This window comes from Cynocephalus volans, chromosome 12 (assembly GCF_027409185.1).
Source record: "Cynocephalus volans isolate mCynVol1 chromosome 12, mCynVol1.pri, whole genome shotgun sequence".
NCBI classification, from domain to species: Eukaryota; Metazoa; Chordata; class Mammalia; order Dermoptera; family Cynocephalidae; genus Cynocephalus; species Cynocephalus volans.
Window position 1 is genome coordinate 5,708,723 of NC_084471.1, and position 8,727 is coordinate 5,717,449.

Below are 8,727 nucleotides of genomic sequence, written 5' to 3' on the forward strand. Positions count from 1 at the left end.
GAGGCCCCGTCCGGGGGGCGGGGCCAAGACGCGCGCCCCGCCCAGCGCCCCACCCACCTCCAGGCCCCGCCCCGCCGAGTCTCCGGCGCAGGCGAGATCGAGTGCGCGTAGAGCGCTTGGGCTTCGGCGTTTACGCTCAACCCCCCGCCTGGCCGCGTGTCCTCAGTTTGCTCATTTACTCAATGGGGGCGCGCGCACCTGGCGGGGACGTCGCGAACACTAGGAGCGACCGGAAGCGCCCCTCTGCAGCTGCGTCCTGAACGTCAGTCACGCGCAGCTTCTCTCCTCAAACCCCAGGCGGACCCGGGCATCCTCCTACCCGCCCGGAACAGCCAGTCCCCCCCAGCCCGCTGTCGCCGATGAGCCCGACGTGACCTACACCCGTGATTGTGCCTCTCCCTTCCCGTGACCCGCACGGCGCTGGGCCCTCCGTGGGCGCCCACGTGCTTGCGCAGGACTGAACGTCTGCCTCGTGTTCTTCCCTCACCGAGAATTACTCTTACCGGAGGCCGAGGGTGGGACCAGCTCGGGCCCGGATCCGGTGAGGCCCTGTGCCTTCTCGTGCATCCGTGCACCTGGTTCCGCGTCTGTAAAATGGGTTGATCTTACCACCCGTTGTTGAGAGGACTACGTGAGGTCATGCGTGGGTGGGCTTGGCACGGGGGACACAGCTGGGTGAGTGTCCCCCGAGTGATCTCATTGCTCAGGGTGTCCCCTCCCCTCCTTTCTCTACCACGCGAAGTCTTCCCTCAAGGACCCAGTCCTATCGAAAGCCACTTCCTCTTCCCGGCCTTCCCGGATCCGCCCTTCCTGCCCTGCCCGAGCCAAGGTTAATTATTACTTCCTTTCTCCTTAGCACCTTTTATTTCTTCCTGACTTTTAAATGGGCTGTTAACACTCCCCCCCGCCACACACACACACCCAGCCCACAGTGTAACCACCACTGCATACACCTCCCCATCCTCTGAATGTGCGATTTAAACGCAGTATATTTTAGTTCATGAGCACCTACCTGGTCCTGTGCTGGGTGCTGGGAACCGGGGCCTGTGGAAGACACAGCCCCTGCCCTCAAGGAGTTCCCAGGCAAGGACCTTGATAACAGTAGCCTTGGGGCTAGGTGCTGTAGAGGTCAAACCCAAACTGTCCTGGGGCCTTGGGCAAGGCAGGGCGTTCTCTAAGGCCGGTGGTGGTGAAGCCGGATTAATTATAACCCTGCAGGCAAGTTCAGCCCCATACAAGGAACAGGCTGCAAGTTTCAACCCCTCCACCCCAAACCTCGGCCAAGCAGCCTTACAAGGACAAGGCAGAAGGGACAACTTAGGAACAGCAGCTTCCTCCTCCCCCTCCCCTCTCTCATATACAGGAGAGACACAGCTTCACAGATTGTGGAAAATTACCAAGAAGACATGCTCCCTGGCCACCTTGACCAGTCTGAGTTGATAAAGGATGGAATTGGCAGGTTGGCAAGGAGCTGGTATGGTGCTAGTGTGCAGATGCGTGTGCCACCTCTCTGGGTGCTGTAGGATGTCCATGTCAATGTCGACGTCTGTGTCCTCACCTCCACACAGCTGGTGGGAGCAGGTCTCATTCAGCAAGTGTCAAACAAATGAGTGAATATGCTTGTGTGTGAAACTGCAAAGCTCAGCCCCCTGGAGCCCAGGGTCCAGACCCCATTCACTTCTGCACAAAGGTGCCCTTGGGGATGTGCTACAGGACTGCCCAGTGAGGCAGTAGTGCATTTGGAATGTACATGCTTGTGCATGTGTGTGTATGCACACTGCTGTTTACTGGGCACCTACTATGCGCCAGGCGCTATGTCAAACTCTTCATAGGCACTCTTCACCCTCACCGCCATTCTATGCAGTAGGTTTCATTCGCCTTTAACAAACTGAAAAACAAACAGACTCAGAGGACTTCAAGTAACTAGTCCAAGCTAGAAGTGAGCATGTGCTTGGAAGTGCTCCCAGGGACTGTCTGACTACTGGCTTCACGCTGTCAGAAAGGGGAGAACTGATTCATAGGCAGCGCCCCAGGTGGACGCTCCAAAGAGTGAACAGAAGGACACCAGGGACCACATGACAATCCTCGCCATCCTGGAGAGGAAGTTGTTGCTTTATTGCATGGAAAGACCTATATCATAACACACAGATGCCCGACACAGGTGTACAGGCCAGAAATGCACATATCATGTGCCCTTGGAGTACAACCTACATGGATAACGCACACGGTGCACTGTACACCCTCACTTTGTGTGTGTCATTATGTGTACATGCTGTAACAGAGGAATGGGAAAAGCTACTTAAGCCTTCTGGAGCCTCCTCGCATTCCACCCACACCCATGTCAATTTTCTATAGAAAACTCCCCCACTGCTTGCCACCTCTGGGCACGCTGGCAGGGAGGACTGTGACACCAGCACTGGGCAGCAGGTGGAGTGTGTATGGCTAGTGGAAGAAGGGAAGAAGAAAGCCTGGCATTTAGAAAAGTCCCTCTGGCCCTTCTCTGCCATCAGCTCTGCCCACCCCCCTCCTCAAACCTTATCCCTGTCCCAGCTCAGGCTTTGTTATGGATCGAATTGTGTACCCGCCAAAAAACTTTAATGTGTTGGAGGCTCAGTCCCCACTGTGACAGTGTTAACAGGGTGGGAAATCCTATTGTGGTAGTTGAAAGGTGGGACCTTGGAGAGGTGATTGGATTGTGAGGACTGTACCCTCCTGTACAATGGAGTGATCAAATAGACAGAGTGGTTCTGGTGGTTTTAAAAAGAGTTAATAAGGATGTTAGTCTCTCTCTCTGCTCCACCCCCTCTCTGCCATGTGAGACCCCTGCATTGCTGTAAAGCCACCACCAAGGAAGACCTTCATCAGATGTATTCCCTGGACTTTGGACTTCCCAACCTCAGAAACTATAAGCAATAAATTTCATTTTATAACAAATTACCTACTTCCAGGTATTTTGTTATACACAACAGAAATGGGCTAATACAGAAAACTGGTACCAGAGAAGTGGGGTGTTGCTTATAACAAATACTTGAGAATGTGAAAGCAGCATTGGAACTGGGGGTTGAGGAGAAGGTGGAAGAATTTGGAGGAACAGGCTAGAAAAAGCCTAGAGGCTGGTGAAAACTTAGACGACAAAAAAACCAGGGAAAGTTTGGAATGTTTTAGGGACTGGTTAAATAGGGGTGAGCAGAACGCTTATGGAAACATTGACTGTAAAAACCATTCTAAGGAGATCTCAGATAGAAATAACAAGGAATTTATTGGAAACGGGGGCAAAGATCACCCTTGCTATGAACTGGCAAGGAATTTGGCTGCATTCTCTTCATGCCCAAAAGCTTTATGGAATGTGGAAATTCAAGGTGCTGACCCAGGGTATTTGGTGGAAGAAATTTCTAAGGAGCAAAGCATTAAGGAAGCTGCACAGCTGCTTGTAACAGCCTGTGTTGATTTATGGTGGCAAAGGCAAGACATAAAGCCAGAACTTAAAAGAGAAGCAGAGCATAAAGATTTAGAAAATTTGCAAGCTGACCATATGGTAGAGAAGCAGAGAGCATTTTCAGGAGAAAAATGCAACGGTGAAGATTAGTACAAAAGATAGGGATTATCAAGAGAAGGGGGAAAAGGCCCTGAAGGCATTGCAGAAGCCTCTGGGGCCAACCCTTCCATTTCAGGCCCGGAGGCCTAGGGAGACAGAATGGTCTTGGGGAACGGGCCCAAGGCACCCTCTACAGGCTCACTGCTCAGGGCCACTTCGGGAAGCTGCTTCCAGCACCAGCACCCCAGCTATGTCAGCTGCTCCAGCTCTGGCTAAATTGGTCCCAGGTGTGGTTGAACCTGCAACTTTGGAAATACAAGCCGGTATCTATGTGGTATTAGGGCTGTAGGCTTGCAGAATGCCACAGCTGTGGAGGCTTGGGAGTTGGAGTTGCCCCAGAAAAACCCCACCAAGACCATGCCTAGTGGAGCTGTGGGAACAGGACCACCACGGAGACCCCAGAATTGTAGAGCTACCAGCATGCAACACCAGCCTGCAAGAGATAAAGCATCACCTGAGACCAGGTGCAGGGTCACAGCAACAGCTATGCTAATTATCTGGTTGGGGTTATTGTTGGAATCCTGCTGATGTAGCCAATTGTATTGCTAAGTGGCTTCACCAGCTGTACGGCTGGGCAGTTCATAACTAAAGCCAGAATGTTTCATTATTTTAGTTATGCTGAGTTTTCCATTTGTATTGTCCGGGCTAGGGGTCAGGGCCCACAGACCCTTCAAACCTGTTGTACAGACTGGGTCACCAGACCTTTCACACGCAGGTCCAGGCTAGGTAATTGGGAAAGATCCTGGGAGCTATTGGCAGATGACATGAGCTCAGTCTTCATCTTCCTTGGCAGCGGCCTCCCCGTGGCCCCTTCTCCCCGCAGGCATCCTGGGGGCAGAGGGCACTGTGGCTCAGAGCCACTTGTCCTTTATACATAAGTCCATAACCCAGGACACCTGGGTGTACATGTGCAATTACATTAGATAATAACCGAGGAACACCTGGGCACACGTGCATCTATATATCAAATGCTCGGCAAGATTCTGAACATGTGAGGGGTCCTGACCATTTTCCTTTACTTTCCCTCCACCAGGAAAGCCATAGGAGTGGAGTTGCCTGAGGACTTGGGGACCCAACCTCCACACCAGTGTGCAGAGGACATCAAACATGGAGTCAAGGTATGTGATTCACCACCTTTGAGATTTAATGCTTGCCCTGCTGGGTTCTGGGAGTGTTTGGGACCTGTTACCCCTTTCTTTTGGCCTATTTCTCCCTTTTTGAATGGGAATGTGTACTCTGTGCTTGTCCACCATTGTATGTTGGCAGTAGGTAACTTGTTTTGATTTCACAGAGGGGACTTTGGACATTTTGTGTTGAAATAGGTAAAGACTTTGGGGACGGAATGAACGTATTTACCTATAGGGCCAGCCCGTGTCTCACTCAGGAGAGTGTGGTGCTGATAACACCAAGGCCGCAGGTTCGGAGCCCTACATAGGGATGGCCGGTTAGCTCACTGGGTGAGTGTGGTGCTGACAACACCAAGTCAAGGGTTAAGATCCCCTTACCAGTCATCTTAAAAAAAAAAAGAATGTATTTACCTATGAGAAGGACATGAACTTTGGGAGCCAGGGGCAGAATGCTGAGGATTGATTGAATTGTGTCCCCCAAAGTTCATATTTTAGAAGCTTAATTTCCACTAACTGTTGAGGGTAAGAAATCCTATTATGGTGATTGAAAGTTGGGGCCTTGGAGGGGTGATTAGATTGTAGGACCATGCAGTAGTAAATGGATTAATAATGGTGGTCAGGCACGTGGTTCTGAGGACTTTAAAAGGAGAGCACTTGAGAGGCTCTCTCTCCCTCTGCTTCTCCATTTTCTACCATGTGAGACCCCTGCTTTGCTGTAAAGCCACCACCAAAGAAGACCCTCACCAGATGTATTCCCTGGACTGTGGACTTCCCAGCCTCTGGAACTGCAAACAATAAATTTCATTTTCTTATAAATCACCCAGTTCCAGGTATTTTGTTATAAGCAACAGAAATGGACTAATATAGGACTGCTTACTGTTGGCCTGGAAGTTTGCAACAGGCTGCTCTGAGGTCTCCACTCACCAGTCCATGTCCCCTGCCCCCCCCAGCAACCATGATACGGCCAGGGGGACTGGCAGTGATGCTGAACAAAAGTGTCCTGAGCACCCACTGTGTGAGGAGCTGAGCACGTGGCAGGCAAACCAGCCCCTGCCCTGGGGAGCTGACAGCACAGTCAGGGACACAGACAGTAAACTCAGGTATCTGGGCATGATGAGGCTATGAAGAAAAATGAAGTCGTGTGTGGGACAGACGCTGCTACACAAATAAAAGGACAAGACACAGTCTGGAAGAAATTTGCAAAACATGTCAAGCCAAGGACCTAATTAAAAATATATAAAGAACTCTCACAGTTCAATAAGAAGATACATAACCCAATAGATAAAGCTGGACAAAAGATGTGAACACATGCTTCTCCAAAGAAGATATATGGAGGGCATTGAGCACCTGAAAAAATGCTCAGCATTATTATTCACTAGGGAAATGCAAATCAAAATCACAATGAGATACCAATGCGCACCAGCAGAAGGACTGACCTCACGTGTTGGCGAGGATGTGGAGGAAATGGAACTCTCGCCCCTACTGGTGGGAATGTACGATGGTGCAACAGGTGCCCACCGGTCAGAGTGGCTGAAATAAAAAGTAGTGAGGACCCCGGATGCGGCTGAGGACGCAGAAAAACTATCACCCACACATTGCTGGTGGGAATGTAAATGGTGCAGCCATTCTGGAAAATAGCTTGTCAGTTTCTTTTCAAAGTAGACATGCACTTACTGTACAACCCAGCCATGCAACTCTTGGGTATTTACCCCAGAGAAATGAAAACTGCTCATGTAAAAACCTGTGTGCGTAGTAGCTGTATTCACACTAGCCAAAAGCTGGAAACAACCCAAATGTCTTTCAGTGGGTGAATGATTAAGCAAACCGTTTATACGAGATTATCTCATGGAAGACTACTCAACTATGAAAAGGAACACAGTATTGGTACATGCAATGATTTGGATGGATGTCAAGGAAATGATGCTGCATGAAGGAAAAAAACACCAAAAGGCTACATAGTTTATGATTCCATTCATAACAGTTTTAAAATAAGAGGACTGAAGAAATGGAGAACAGATCGTGCTTGCCAGGGGACGGGGGAAGGGTGGTGTGTCTATGAAGGGGTAGAAGGAGGGGTTTTCTGGAGATGGGACAGTTCTGTATCTTGCTTGTGGTGATGGTGGTGGTGACAAAGCTACACACACACAGATGAGTGCTGCAAAGATGATTTAATCAGAACAAGCTCCGTGGATGGTACCAGTATGAGTTTGCTGGTTTTGATGTAATTATGCCATAGTTATATAAGACGTTAACACTGGGGGAGACTGGGTGGAGGCGAATGGGACCTTCCTGCACAGTTCCTTTCTGCAGTTTCCTGAGAATCTATTCATTTCAAAATAATGATTAAAAAAAATGGTACAAACACTTTGGAAAACAGTTTGGCAGTTTCTTTAAAAATTAGTCATACACCCACCATATGACCCAGCTATTCCTCTCCTAGGTATTTGCCCAAGAGAAGTGAATGCAGATGTCCACACAAAGACTTGTACATGAGTGCTCACAACATAACAGCTTTACTTGTAATAGCCCCAAACTGGACACAACCCAAATGGTCAACAGGTCAATGATGGATCAACAGATTGTACAATATTTATACAATGGAATATTCCTCAGCAATAAAAGGGAGGAAAATATTGATACACGCAACATCATGATGAATCTCAAAATAAGTATGCTGAGTGAAAGAAGGCAGACAAAAAACATACCATGTGGTTCCGTTCGTGTAAAATGACAGAAAAAAACTCACAAACTAATCTTTAGTGGTTGTATTAGTCCGTTATGTGTTGCTATAACAGAATGCCTGAGACTAGGTAATTTATGAAGGAAGAAAGTTTATTTGGCTTACGATTCTGGGACAGCTGCACCTGGCACGGGCCTCAGGCTGCTTCTACTCATGGTGGAAAGTGGCAGCAGCCAGCAGGTGCAAGCAGATCACACGGCGAGAGGAAGCAAGAGAGAGGAGGTGCCAGGGTCCTTTAAACAACAAGCTCTGGTGGGAACTAATCCAGCGAGAACTCACTCATTAATCCCCCCTCCCCCAGGGAGAGCATTAATCCATTCATGAGGGATCCGCCCCCATGACTCCATCAGTTTCCAACACTGCCACACTGGGGATCAGACTTCCACGTGAGTTTTGGAGGGGACAACACACCCAAACTCCATCAGCGATAGAATTTCTGCAGATCGGTGGGATGTGGCCAGGGGAGGAAGGGGCAGTACTGAGGGGCACCAGGAATCTTTTGGGGGAGATGAATATGCTCTCTGCATTGTGGTGGTGTTTTCACGGGTGTATACACATGTCAACACTCACCGAATGTATGTTTTTAATAGGTGCATCTTACTGTACATCAGTTATACCTTAATGCAGCAGAAAAGTCAAGCTGGGTGAGGTGACAGCGTGGCGAGGGACAGGTGCTGATTTACATAGGGTGGCTGGCGAAGACCTCCCTGAGTCAGTGACATAGAAGCGGAGACCAAAGGAAAGTGACGGTGCCTGGATTGTCACATGGCCCAAGAAGGGGGGGGATAGAGGTGGCGGGTGCCTCCCCAGCCAGGTGGAGGCTCTGAGGAGGGGGCTGAAAGGAGTAACTGTGGCACTCCCGAGGAGTGTGCGGGGCATGGGACTGAGGCTTCAGCAAAGAGAATCTTCTCTCCTTTCAAGCCGACCGTATGCATGCATTGTTTGTAAAATTTAAAGTTAATAATAAAAAATGGAGGAACAGGAAAGAAATATGGCATCCTAGGAACTTGTGTCTATTGAGCATCTATCCACCAGTGACAGGGTCCTGGAACACAACCTCTGGCCTCAGGAATTCAGGGTTAGAGCTGGCAGGGATCTGAGAAAAGCACCACCTCCTCCAGGAAGTCCTCCCAGTTATTCAGCCCTGGTTCAGTGGAAAGAGGATTCCACTTCTGGATTCCTACCGCACCTCCAGCCTGACCTCTGTGTTGAAGTCCAGATCACACTCTGTCCAAGATTCTGCTCTGACAATTCCTCTGTGATTT